General features: G+C 33.7%; 1 long non-coding RNA gene across 1 annotated transcript; it reads left to right on the plus strand.

The window, feature by feature from the left end:
* The first annotated feature begins 8,630 nt into the window (after positions 1-8,630).
* On the plus strand, positions 8,631-9,671 carry LOC107261026. The gene is made up of 2 exons (XR_007216548.1): positions 8,631-9,269; positions 9,447-9,671. It is a non-coding gene; the product is annotated as an uncharacterized LOC107261026 (long non-coding RNA).
* Positions 9,672-14,796: the final 5,125 nt, after the last annotated feature.

Here is a 14,796-nt window from a genome sequence, read left to right on the forward strand (position 1 = left end):
ATAAATAAGCTATTAAATAAACAATAAGAAAAAGAACACCAGAACTTTAACGAAGTTCGGTCAAAATTATGCTTACTTCCTCGAGCACTACCAAAATAATATTTCTTTAATTCAATAGAATTACAAGAAAATATTACTAAGAAGAGAAATACAATTTAGCCTATAGAAATATAAGGCCAGTTGTTTTTTTAACACTTAAAAAATGAAAGAAGGTCTACAATTTATAGACTTGGGACTACTTCTTCATTTTCTTAGCTTTCAATGTGGGATAGAAAAGGAGCCAAAAATAACAAATCTCTACCTTAGCGACTTCCTAAGCCCAATTAAATTTTCTTTGTTTTCTCTCATCACAAATTTAACAATGCCTCCAAATGCGCTTGAAGCGCCCATCTTCAAATTTTCAAAACATTTATCAAGTCCAAACAATATTGGAACTTGACTCCAGTTACTACTTTCGTAGTCATATCTGCATGATTTTTAGCAATTGGGATCTTTTGAAGAAGTATCTCACCTTCTTTAAGAATTTCTCTCATGAAGTGATAACGAACATCGATATGCTTTGTCCTTGAATGATAGACTTGGTTTTTAGCTAAACAGATAGCACTCTGACTATCACAATGTACTTTGATGTGCTTCTAATCAATTCTCAAGTCTTTCATCAACCCCTGAAGCCAAATTGCCTCCTTTACAGCTTTTGTAACTGCCATATATTCTACCTTTGTTGTAGACAAAGCAACCGTTAACTGTAAAATAGACTTCCAACTAACTGGTGCTTTTGCAAGTGTAAACACATAACCAGTAGTTGACCGATATTTATCCAAATCACAATATCCAACCACACTCAAATCAAACTTCTCATCCTGCTCAAACATTAATCTAACATCCACAATATTCTGAATATACCTTAGGATCCATTTCACAGCTTGCCAATATCCTTTTCCAAGATCATGCATATACCTACTCACAACTCCGACTGCTTGTGAAATGTCAAGCCTTGTGCATACCATAGCATACATCAAGCTAACAATTGTATTTGCATATGGAACCTTCGACATATATTCTCAGTCTTCATCATTCTTTGGAGATTGAGAAGCACTAAGTTTAAAATGAGGAGCAAGTGGTATACTAATAGGCTTTATCGTTTGATCAATTCCAAATCGCTTCAGTACCTTTCTCAGATATTCCTTCTGAGTTAAACAAAGTCTCCCAAATTTTTTATCTCTGCTTATCTCCATACCAAGAATCTTTCTAGCTTCACTTAAATCCTTCATCTCAAACTCTTGATTTAATTGAGCCTTTTATCTATTCAATTTCTCCTCTGTTCTTCGATATAATCAGTATATCATCAACATAAAAGAGAAGATAGATAAAGGATCCATCCTATAGCCTTTTCAAGAATACACAATGATCATATTTGCTTCTGTGCATCTTTGCCTTATCATAAACTTATCAAATCGTTTGTACCACTGCCTTGGTGATTGTTTCAAACTATATAATGATTTATTCAATTTGCACACCAAATTTTCTTTTCCGGCAACCCTAAATCCTTCAAGCTGATCCATGTAGATTTCCTCTTCCAAATCACCATGCAAGAATACAGTTTTTACATCCATTTGAACTAGTTTCAAATTCAATTGTGCTACCAAGGCCAATAATATTCTAATGGAAGAATGCTTCATCATTGGAGAAAAAACTTCACTGTAGTCAACTCCTTCCTTCTGAGCATAGCCCTCAGCTACCAATCTTGCCTTGTAGCGAACATCATTCTTGTTAGGAAATCCATCCTTCTTTACAAATACCCATTTACAACTAATTTCCTTCTTTCTCTAAGACAAACTAGCTAACTTCCATGTCTAGTTTTTCTCAAGGGATTGCATTTCTTCCTCCATAGCCATTTTCCACTTATCTGCCTCAGAGCTCTATACAGGTTCAATATAAGTTGCCGGAACATCAACATTTGAAGATACTAAGGTTACAAAATCTTCAAAATGAGCAGGTTTTCTGGTGTTTCTCTTTGTCTTACTCAATGCAATTGATTCATGTTGTCGTGGAGGTTCTTATGCTGGAACCTCTACTTCATCATCTAATTCATCCTCTAACTCCCCTTCTTCTATAGAAGTAGATTTATCAGACTGATCTACTGTTGGTTCAGTACTTCTACTATCATCAAACTGCACCTGTTTGAGAGAATGCTCCACCTGCTGTGGAGCTCCATTTGTATCCTGCTCTTATACCTTTTTCACCATAGTAAATTCTTCAAAGATAACATCTATATTGAATATTATCTTCTTTAAATCTGGGCATCATAGGCGATATCCTTTTACACCTGATGATATCCTCATGAAAATTACTTTTCTTGCCCTCGGATCCAACTTTGATTCCTTAACATGATAATATGCAATGGAACCAAAAACATGTAAAGAATTATAATCTGTAGCAGGTTTTTCATACTATACCTCTAAAGGTGTTTTACTATTGATAGTAGTTGATGGCAAACGATTAATGAGATGAAATGCATATGTTACAGCCTCAGCCCAGAACTGTCTGCCCAACCCAGCATTGGACAACATACACTAAACTTTCTCCAGTAAAGTCTGGTTCCTCCTTTCTGCCACCCTATTTTGTTGTGGTATATTTCTGACAGTGAAGTGTCTCACAATACCTTCATCTTGGCAGACTTTCATAAAAGGATCACTTATATACTCTCCTCCATTATCTGTTCGGAGAAGTTTGATCTTTCTGCCCATCTGAGTTTCTACCATCCTTTTCTAGGTGAGAAAAACTCCTAGCATTTCATCCTTTGTCTTCATAGTGTACACCCACACTCTCCGGAAAAAATCATTAACGAAAGAAACATAATAATGTTTGCCTCCCATTGAAGCTATCTTGGAGGGTCCTCATACATTTGAGTGAACATAATCCAGAATACCCTTAGTATCATGGATTGCAGTACTAAACTTCAATCTTTTTTGTTTGTTTCCCCTTGACATAATGTTCACAGAAATTTGCAAACTTTCACTCCCTGTAATAATCCTTGATTTGCCAGAAGTTTCAAGGATTTTTTGTCTGCATGCCCCAAGCGCATATGCCATAAACTGGTTGCTTCTAGTTCCTGATTATAACTAGAAACTGTTGTTGTTGTACTAATAACTGGATTACCAAGATAGTAATACAAGTTATTACTTTGCTGAACACTTTTCATCATAACAAATGCCCTAGAGATAACCTTCAAAGTTTCATTTTTAATGATAATAGTGAAGCCCTTTCTTGCCAGAACTCCCAAAGAAATAAGGTCTCTTGTCAAACTCGGCACATATCTGATATCAGTCAGAATTCTAATTGATCCATCATGATTCCTCAATCGAACTGAACCAATTCCAACAGTTTTGCAAGTGTTGTCATTTGCTGTGTAGACAACTCCACCCTCTGTTTCTTTGAAATCAGAAAACCACTTCCGGTTGGGACACGTATGGTGGCTACAGCCTAAATCAAGAATCCAAGCTCCTAAATTGCTGGTTGATGGCATCATTACTCATGAAAGATTAGAATCACATTCAGCTACATTTGTATCTACAACAGCTGCCCCTTTGGCTTTTTCTTTCAGCTTCGGACAATCTTTCTTCTAGTGTCCCTTTTTCCAGCAAAAGGTGCATTGGTCTTTCCAAACTCTGGACTTCGATCTTCCCTTCTTCCCTTTATTTCTTTTCTTTGAACAGCCTCTCACTACCAAAGCTTCCACTGCACCATTGGAGCTATCTTTTTTATCTTTTCTTCGTAATTCATAACTGTATAAAGCAGCACAAACCTCACTGAGAGACACCTCAGCCTTCCCATGGAGTAAAGTAGTCTCAAGGAATTCAAATTCTTCTAGAAGAGATCCCAACAACATCAAGGCCAAATCTTCATCTTCAAATGTCACATCTAAATTCATCAAGTCAGCAACAAGCTGATTGAAGTTTGTTATGTGATCATTCATTATGCTACCAGGAACATATGTGAATCTGAACAATCTTTTCTTCATATGGAGTTTATTTTTACTACTCTTTTTTAGAAATTTTTCCTCTAGTGCTTTCCATAATTTACTAGCAGAAGTTTCTTTACAGAATGCATATTTCTGCTCTTTGGACAAGCACGATCGAATTGTACTACATGCCAATCCATTAATTATTTTTCGCTTCTTCTCCTCCATACAGTCTGGTTTCTCATCTTCAATGGCAACATCTAGACCTTGTTGGAATAAGGCATCTAGAACCTCACCTTGCCATATACTGAAATGACCAGTACCATCAACTATCTCCACCACAATTCTGGAATTCACCACTGCATTTCTCATTAAAATTAACGAATTTGGTGCTACTATTATGGTTGGTGTAGAGGTACTTTCACCGTCAGCCATTTCTGCTCCGACCTATATTTAGTAGCTTTCAAATACAATGCGGAAGGACCTAGATTATTTTCTGATATGGAAGATCAATTTAAACTGCAACCACAAACCATACTTAGCAACCTGGCTCTAGTATCAATTGTTGTGGAAATTGGATTAGTTTCCACTGCAATTGGATAAATTATACGAAAAATTACAACTAATAAATAAATTCTTAGGTAACTTTAGGTACAATACATTGCCTATAAAATTACCCAATAAATAAACTATTAAATAAATAATAAGAAAAGGAACACCAGAACTTTAACGAGGTTCGGCCAAAATTATGCTTACTTCCTCGGACACTACCAAAATAATATTTCTTTAATTCAATAGAATTACAAGGAAATATTACTAAGAACAGAAAGAAGAGAAATACAATTTAGCCCATAGAAATATAAGGCCAATTGTTATTCTTAACACTTGGAAAATGAGAGAAGACCCATTATTTATAGACTTGGGACCACTTCTTCCTTTTCTTAGCTTTCAATGTGGGATAGAAAAGGAGCCAAAAGTAACAGCATACTACTCTTCTTTTTATAAATAACTACTAATCAACATTTGTATTTCTCTTTCTCAATTTCTTTTATTAGCATTGTTGAATAGTTTTGTCATATTTTTCAAATTTAAGGTCTTCTTATATAATTTGTCTTCAATTTCTAAGATTTATTTCCATTTCAATTTTTTTTTTAATTATTATGTTAAGCTCATTGTCATTCAGTAGTACTGAAATTTAAGAAAAAAAGAAGAAGCATTAATCCTTTTGGTACGTTCGAATTTTGATCTCTCTAATTTGAGTAAAATTCAAGTAAACAAGATACTCATCCTTTCCAAATTATATTAACCTAAAGAAAAGTGAAAGATTAAACTCTTTTACTCAATTTGTTACTTGAATCACTACATTTCTCTAACAACTCGACTAAAAAGGTGTTGAATTTGCTTGTTCTTGATGAGCTAACTTTAATGAGGATCCTGGCAGCTTAAGTACATAAAATCTAGAGAGATACCTAGCTTGCTTAAGCTTGTTGTTCATGGCTGCAAACTTATCAAAAGCATTAGAATCACTGATAGTAGCATCGAATAAATGTCTTGCCTCCTTTCAAAAAGCTACAAAATCTATCAAATAGCTCTTACCTAGTACATCACCTTGCTCGTGTATGTCAAGGTCATTGTGGACGGCGGTTTCAGCATGCACCCAAGTGTCTTTAGCGACTACAGCACTGCAAGACTTTTCAACCTAATAGGAACACACTAACTAATCACAGAAACTAACGCGGAGATGGGATTCACCACCCGGGTAATTCTCCAGCATACTTTTTCTAATTAAGTTACGTTTCTTAATTCCATAAGGAAGCTTCACCATATCTAAAGATGGATCCGGAAGCCAACTTTTTTATTTGTGTATCTTTATCTTTAATTAATTGGTTATTCTCTATAAATGCGACAGTTGTATTTTCTACAAGCATCCATTAAAGTATGTGAGGTCTACCTAGGTCTGGCCCGTTTTAAGCCCAATTCCCAATCAAATAATTAGGCTAATTATCTATCCAATTATGTACAAATGCCCATATAGTCTAAGCCCAATTACAATTTATGCTTTAATTATCAAGTTTTAAACCTAAATGGGTTACATCTTACATATTAAGACCTTATTTATTGATCCTATTCTTAGTGAGTTAATTAATTAACTAAATATGGCAAGACCCACTGAGTTTAATTGAATTTTAATTTAAGTCTAAACTTACCAATATGTTAAACCAATGGACTACAAATTGCATGCCAAAGTTCAAGTTTTAGGGCCAAAGTTTAGATGTCCAATTCTAGTTAACAATCATATAACAATTATTTTCTATTATCAAAATAAAGTAAGAAATAAATAAAAATAAAGATTGCAGTAAATCTAACTATTACAATCCTCCTACAACTAAAAATCAAAAGAATAATGTATAAACTAAGTTACAGTGTATAATAGTTCCTAAAATAAAAAATCTAAAAATATGGCAAAAATTGGTGCATAGCTGATTTGGCTTAATGTAGAGCCGAATTGGCACTACACAGAGCCTATTGGCTCAGCGCAGAGCCGATCGGCTTTAGGGCTTAGTAATAGTTAGTTTTGCATCTTTACTTCGATTGTCTCACTCTGAAGCCAATTGAACATGCACAAGAGATAAAAACATGATTAAAACTCAAAAAAACAAGGTCAAAGACATAAAACAAATTAATTTAAACCAGAAAAAAAATAAAATAATACAAACTCTTGTGTCGCCACCCATTTTGTCGGATCTAGATATCGAGGAAAATATAGAAAGTCCTATGATAAAAGTTACTGCCTTCTCGAGTCTGAGGAGATGAAGGGCGGGCGAATCTGAGATTAGGATTGAGGTTAATCCAATTGGAATTACCTTTCAAAATCAATTTGGACTTAAATTGTTAAGAAAAATAAAATTCAAGGGTCAAAATTCTGGACCTAATTGCAAATTTTTGTTCTTAGACTTTCCTTGTGTAGAGCCAATGGCTGTACACAGTGCTGATTGGGGCTTTTTTTACTTCGATGTCATTTTTCTTAACGATTTTACGTCCAACAGATTCTAAAAGGTTTCTTATGATAATTATGGATTTTTAATGATAATTATTTTTAATTTAAAGAATTAAATTTGGAAATTTATCAACTTATTTTTTTTAAAAAATAGAGATTATCGATATTGCCTCTATAAATAGAAAAAGGCATTTAGGATTTTGAAGGGAATGACACTCAGAGAAAACAAGCAAGAGAGAAAAAGAGAAAATAAATTATCGATATTTATTAGGCAGAAGACTTAAGAAATACTAAGAAAGAAGGTCAGTCATGAAAGTGTCATTTTTTGAAAACATTTTTATAGAGATAAGATTTTCAATCTCAAGTCCAACACTTGATTTCCAGTCAATATTTGATTCAATTACATCCTCATCACCTGAGACTTGCAAAACCATCAACTATAATGACAACCTGAGGATTCCTCTAAACATACATCTATCACCATCCTAAACTGGTTTTTTTGCCTTTTTTTTTAATTTTTTTATTCTTAGACACATGATTAAGGTTGTTGTTATTTTTTATAATTAATATGATTAGATTAGAATTTCTTATGGATATGCATATTTATTAGTTAATTGAGTTTTGAAATTTGATAATAAGAACACTAGTGTAATATCTAGTATTTTATTTTTAAATAATAATATAATAATAATAATAATAATATTTATATATATATAAAAAAAGAAAAGAAAATTATTTTTCCCTCTTTTTCTTCCCCTCCCCTTTCCTTCTCTTTTCTCTTTTTCTTTCCCGCTCCTCCCTCCTCTTCTTCTCTTCCTCCCCCATTTTCTTCTCCTTCCCGCAGGCAGCCCCACCCTTCCCCGCCGCCTGCGTGCCGCCGCCAGCGCCCTCCTCCCCTCCCACCGCCCAGCAGCAGCTCCCCCTTCCCCTTCCTCCTTTCCGCCGGCGCCTTCAAGAGCAAGGGGCCTGTTTTGCCATTCGCCCTCTTGCCGGTGTGTTTTCAGCGATCCGATGCTGGAAATGAGCTCCTCACCCCAGAAAACCCCGGAATCAACTCTCCTCCGCCGACAGCCTTGGGAAGTGTCACCGAAGCATCACCTTTCCGGCCCCGATCCGCCGCCTTCCAACCACTTTCCGGCTGAAATTCTTGTACTTCCGGACTTTCCGCAACTCGAGCTTTGGGCAGGCGCTTCCGGATTCGAATTTTGACACCTTTGGCAGGACCGGCTACCGGACGCCGGTGTTTTCCAAACGCCCGAAGTATTTCAATTTCAACTCTGTTTTTATAATTTTATTTGGACTCTAAAAATTATGTTGTAATATTAGAAAATTACTTTGACTATTAATTACTTGTGATGGCTAGTTTAAAAATAAATTTAATTTAATTTTTTGTGTTGTGGTGTTGCGGAGTCGGAAAATATTAATGTTGTTCTTGTGGCCCGGCTCCTGTTATTTAATTGCAGCATATTTGATGTGTCTTTGGCAGGTTCTGGACCCATTTTACGAGGGCTAAATGTCTGTAATTTAGGAAAAGTTTTTTCGAATTTTCGACAGATTTCTCGAGTCTAATTTAATTTTAGGCAGTCTACTCTAGGAGTCTAGGTCTAAGAGAAATTTAAGAATGTCTATTAATTGAATATTTGTCGTGACTAGATAATCCAGCCTTGAGTTAAAGTCACATAATCTCTGCATTATTGCCAAGTCTAATTTGATATGCTACTTTAAAAATCATGTTTAATATGATTATTAGTATCGTAATATAAATAATTTCATTTAATTATTAATTACTGAGAATAATTTTAATATTATTATTAGTAATAATATATTGTTATTTTGATAGTTAATATTATATTAATACGATCTTTATTATTTTTTCACACAAATTGCATGATCCTCGAAATTTTAAATCTTTATTTCAATGTGTTGAATGATTTTATTAGACCATGATTATTATTATTATATTTGTTGATTGTGATTTAGGGATGAGGCTTTAGTAGAACATGCCCCCTGATGGGTTACATCAGGACTGTGTGCGCACCGGTAATGATTAAAGACAGTTAACGAGGTTATTATGGATTTTTGCCCTGGTCGAGCATTGCTCTCTGGGCTGAGTAGAGTTGATTGTCGGAGGTAAGGCCTTGGTCGACCGATGCTCTCTGGGCGTCGGCTTGGTTAGAAATTAAGTGTTCAGGCTGGAGGTAAGGACCCTGGTCGAGGTTTGCTCTCTGGGCCAGACCTGTTGGATTAAAAGAGCCGAAAGGCTACTAGTAATTGGAGTTAAGGTTCTACTGAGCCACTCGTCCTGCAAATGTAAAAATTTATTTTATTTTTAAAATTATGGTATGATTATAATATGATTCGTATTTGATGTACATGGTTTGTTATACTGATTGAATAATTATTATTTTTTGTGAAGACTTCAATAGTCACAAGATTATTTGATTTTAACTCACTCTCGAGATTGATAGTCTCAGTTTTATTTTTCAGGTGACAGTTAGAGTTCCTCGTCATCCTGCATTTTGACAGTCTGACTTCTTCTCCTTCGGACTTTTTTGTAAATAACTTGTACTTCATACTTTTGTTATTGTTTACTCTAGACTGCCCGCAGTAGAGAACTTTTAATTTTGTTGTGATTATTCTGGTCCATATTGGACGTGGGATGTTATAAAGACCTGATAGAATTACTTATGAAATGTCAGTCATGATTAATTATATTTTGTTAACTGTTTATTTGAATTATTGGTCTGTATGGCTTACTATGGGATTCGGTGGCCTTAAGCTTACCCATTTTCTAGGTGCCGGTCACGGGCCCACAGAATGGGTCATGACAACTAGGATTTTGAATCTGATAATTTTGCCAATTAGGATTTTGAATCTGATTAGAGACATGCATTAGATTTATATTTTTATTATAATTCAATAATTAAGTATGTTTAATGGGATTACATGATTAATTTGCCATCTTTGTTTACTGTACATTCTTAGTTTCTAGGATTTTTGATCAATCGATTGGTTTCTGTGATTTCTATTTTATTTTTTTTATTTTACTTCTTTCATATCTAATTAATTTTTATTCTATGTGCATGTGAGAATCTGGGATGCGGGGAATACACTAACGAATCAGAAAAACCTACTTGGAACCCTAGAGCTGATTGACTCAAGGCAAAGCCAATTAGCTTTACGTTGAGTTAATCGGCATACGATCGGCTTTATGCGTAATGCCGATCGACTATGCAATATTTTGTCACAATTTTTGGCTTCTGCCGAGTTTTGATGTATTTTGTATACTATATTAGGTTTTTAGGTCTTAGGCCGGGTTATAATAGCTAGATTTATTTCCTATATCTTATTTTGTTTATTTTTTATTGTATGACTAAATATGTGTTATGTAATTGATTAATTAAAATAGGCCATATAGACTTAGGATTAAAATTGAACCCAACATGAACATTATAGTCCAATAGGCTAATCAATGTTAATCGGGTTTAAACTCTAAAATTGAAGCAGACTCAATGGACCTTGGCATGTTTTAGTTAGAACTACGCTTTATTAGAATTAGATTCACATGGAACGATCCTTGTCATGATAAGTAGTTCATTAAGCCTAAAGGTTGGAAATTAAAAGCATAATATGTAATTGGGCTAGATTAAATGGACTATATACATAATTTATTAGTAAATTAGACTAACAACTCTAAGGTGAATTATGTGTATTATTCGATATGCCCGTGTGTAAATTCTTGTGTTTATAGGGAATAATTTGTTAAACAATAAAATTAAAGCTAATAAACACAAATAGAAAGTTGGCTTCTGATCCATCTCTGGAATTTGTGGCGTAAGCTTCTGTATGGAATCTAAAAAATGTCACTCATTAGTAAAAGCGTCTCTATGATTACCGGGTGGCTACTCCCATCCCCGCGCTAGTCTCAGTGACTAGTTAGCGTGTTTCTAATTAGGTTAAAAAGTCTTATGTGCCGTAGTCGCTAAAGACATTTGGGTGCACGTTCGAAACTGCCGCCTACACCTAGAAAGCAAAAAATACTGATATAAGTTAAATAAAACTTCACATGGCATATTCTAGATTTTAATCATTCAACCCTAAAAAATTTATGCAATCACATAATTATTAAAGAAAAGCCATAAATCTAACATTCTACTCTAACTATTCCAATTATCATCTAAAATCCAATACATTCAAATTATCATATTCAAAATCCAAGACACTCATGTTATCATATTTAAATCCGAGCATACATAAACATCACAAAGACATATAAAAACCTTAGATTTAATCACATAAAGTGATATAAAATATTTGAAATCAATCCTAACATGTTTCTAGAATCATAAAAATAAAAGAACCAGTAAAGGGAAAATAGATGTTGATGATATTGTATTTGAGGGAACCCTCAGGTTGTCACTATAGATTATTGATCTACGAGTCTCTAAAGATGATGAGGCGGTTGAATTGAAGATTGAATGAGAATCTAGTGTTGTCTAGGGTCGAGAAAATCTTTTATCGTTCTAAAAAAAAACTTTCCTACTTTATAGCTCTTTTTTAGTGACTTCTCTCTCCATTTCCTAAAACTCTCTACTTTAATGAACGTCTGTGAATTCTCCTAGGTTGCTAGTCTATTTCTTAATGAATGTAGCTAACCCTAGACCTAGGATATCATATTCTATTTATAGTAGTAGTGTTAGGAAACCCTAGAGGAGCAGATAAATACTTAATTATTTAAATTAAAAAATGAATCGATTATCTTTTTTCTCTATCAGATTAAAATCCAATAAAATCTTTAAAATTTAAATAATTATCACTAAATATATTTTAAAGTTCCAATAATTATCATGAAATAATTATAAATAAATATATTTTAAAGTTCTAATAATTATCATAAATATCTTCTAAGAACTTTTTTATCTTGGCATTTTAGGTTAAAATACGCATGAAACAATATCAAATTTTGAAAAATAGCCAATCGGCACTGTATAGAGCTGATTTGACTCTACGCTAAGCTGATTGGCTCTAGGTAGAGCCAATTCGGCTGTACGCAGAGCACATTAGCTTCAAGGGTAAAAAGTTCTAAAAATTTTAACGATTTAGTCCCTGAACTTATAAAAAAACTACTGTTTCACCCCTCAAACTTAATTTTTTCTAGCAATTGGGTCCAAATTGATTCTATGAAAGCAATTTTAGTTCAATTATTCTCAATTTTAGCTCGTGCTGGTGCAGACTTTTTATCTGGCTTTGACTTAGGAACCATACCCGTTTGGTTTAGGGACCATGCCCATTAACTTGGAAAACATGCTCGATGATATTTCTGCAATGACAATTGGTTTTGCCATAATCTCATGCAAATAACAACCAAATCTCTTCTCTTTTTTTTTTTTTTACTTTGACGCCTTAACTTTTGCCTAAATCGTCTTTTTAAGTTTTTAACTTAGCAGGCTAATATCATAACTTTTGCTTAAATTGCCTTTTCGGATTTTCAACTTATCAGACTTCATTTTTACCTAACCCGCCCTTTCGGATTTTCAACATAGTATTTTCTTTTCTTACTTTTATGCCTCAACTTTTGTCTAAACTGCCCTTTCAGGTTTTTGACTTAGTAGACTTTTCTCTTCTTTTTTTCTTTTTCGAGATTTGATTGCTTGAGAAGTGTGAACTAAAGCACTCATAGTCCCCTTTGTCAAGTTTATAGATGATTCCACTAATTTTCAAGACTTCTCTTGAGGCAAGATTGAAAGACTCTAGCTCTGCTAATTCATTAAGCGATGTCAAGATTGATAGAAACCTAAGTGTTATAACTTTTTAGATTTTCTTATGATAAATACAAGAACAAAAGTTGAAGAAACAATGATCCTGCTCCTATTTAGATCTCATAGATTCTGCTTCTTATTTTATTTTTTCTTTACGGTAGCGTGCAAGTAATGAAAATTGATACGCAAGTTTGACAAAAATTCTTATCAAATTTTTTTCATTTAATAAGCGCACAAACGAGTACATTTTCTATTTTACATAATACTACTCTTATTATCAACTAGTTCGTTCAGATTTTCTAGTCGAATATTTTATCCTCACTTTATTTCCTTATGGCCAGCCTATACAAGTTTTCTAATCAACAAGACTTTTTTTCTATTTATTTCTTTTTTTAAAGATAGTATCTGATATAGTCGAGATTGACTTGGGAACTTATTGCCCTTGAGATTTAAACTCCTTTCAGCATCTTTGAGCTTAATCTTTACTTTCTTTAATATGGAAGTTTTCCAGCTCGATCTAAATTTCCTTTGGAGTCAAATACACTTGGTTTTGCATTTTTTAGGGTTAGAGCACTAATCTTTAAGGGTCCTTGCTTCAAGGTTGTAATTAATGTAATGAGGGTTGAACTTGTTTACCCCCAATGTGCTAAATGGCTACACTACCTTGAATTCAGTCTTGCATGTCAAATACTATCTCCTTGCTTTTCTTTTTATTCTTACTTTTTTCTCTGTTCAAGAGTTATATTATGTATAGTAGAAATATACATGGGATTTATCATTTGTGCCCATATTAAATAAACCAATTCCAATAGAATTAATATCTAACATACTCATATAGTAATCATTGTCATGCAAAATACCATTAAGATAAACATTATAAAACTAGCGAAAATCAAAGTTATATTATTGATCCTAAAAGCATAATCAAATTTTTATCTTAAAACAAATCAGGAGCTGAATCTTGTGAAGTTTCATCATATTCAGATGGTAGCTTTTCAATCTCTGTATATTCAAAGTTTTCCATGCTCCAATCAACTTTAGCATTTTCAATTTTTTCTATTTATAAGCCATCATCATACAAGCCTGCGAAAGTCTTTGGATTCATCATTTGCAGCTTTTTCACCAAAGATGGGAGAACATTTGGACTATCATCAGAACTTGATCCTTTTTCAGAAGGCTTGTTCTTAATTAAAATTACTTTGTTTCTCCATCTAGTCAAATAGTCATAAAAAGATTCATAAGTCGGTTTTAAATCTTTTATAGAGACTCTAGCTGAGTGTTGTAGTCATATTGTTACACAAAAGCATCATAAAGTTTTTTCTAATCAGACTTGATAGGCATTTCCAACTCATGGTACCAGTTCACAGCTAGCTCTTCTCATGAAAGTACAAACAACTTGATAATTTGGGTCTTAGCCAAATGAGTAGTACTCATGAAAATAACATATTGCTTCAAGTGCACTTTTAGATTTCCAATTTCATTGAACTTTTGTATTTCAGACATGTGAAATTTGGGAGGCAACTTGTCTTCTCCAATCAGCATCAATTCGTCAAAATAAAAGATTGAATCTAAACCTTGATCTTTCAGCATATCTTGTATCTTGTCAAGTCTTTTAGCCAGACTATGCACAATCTTGGATTCCATAACAGCTTTTGCAGTAAAAGCACATTTTTTTTTAACTTGTTCTAGCATATAGTCTTATAGATTCTAGAGGTTCTCACCATGTGCTTCTTCATCGTGAGTAGTTATTGCAGGGGCATTAGTAATCTTTTTGGATAGTTTGTTTCCTAAAAATCTCAGCCAAAGCTTGCTAGAGTTCCTCTGGGATCATAATCCTTAGGTTAGCTATTATTATAATCTTGATAGTCTTGCTTGTGGGCTATCTTTGTGTCAACTTTTGAAGTGCTACTTCTTGGGTTCTTGTCTTGATTACTAGTGAAATGGACCCTCTTGATATTCATTCTTGTCTTATCTAAGACTAAGGATGATAATCTAAAATGGCTTAAAAATAATAAGTTAGATTGATGCATGAGATGTATGGTATGCATGATGCACATAAGATGCACAAAGGTTAGAAA

Source organism: Ricinus communis, chromosome 7 (assembly GCF_019578655.1).
Source record: "Ricinus communis isolate WT05 ecotype wild-type chromosome 7, ASM1957865v1, whole genome shotgun sequence".
Taxonomy (NCBI): domain Eukaryota; kingdom Viridiplantae; phylum Streptophyta; class Magnoliopsida; order Malpighiales; family Euphorbiaceae; genus Ricinus; species Ricinus communis.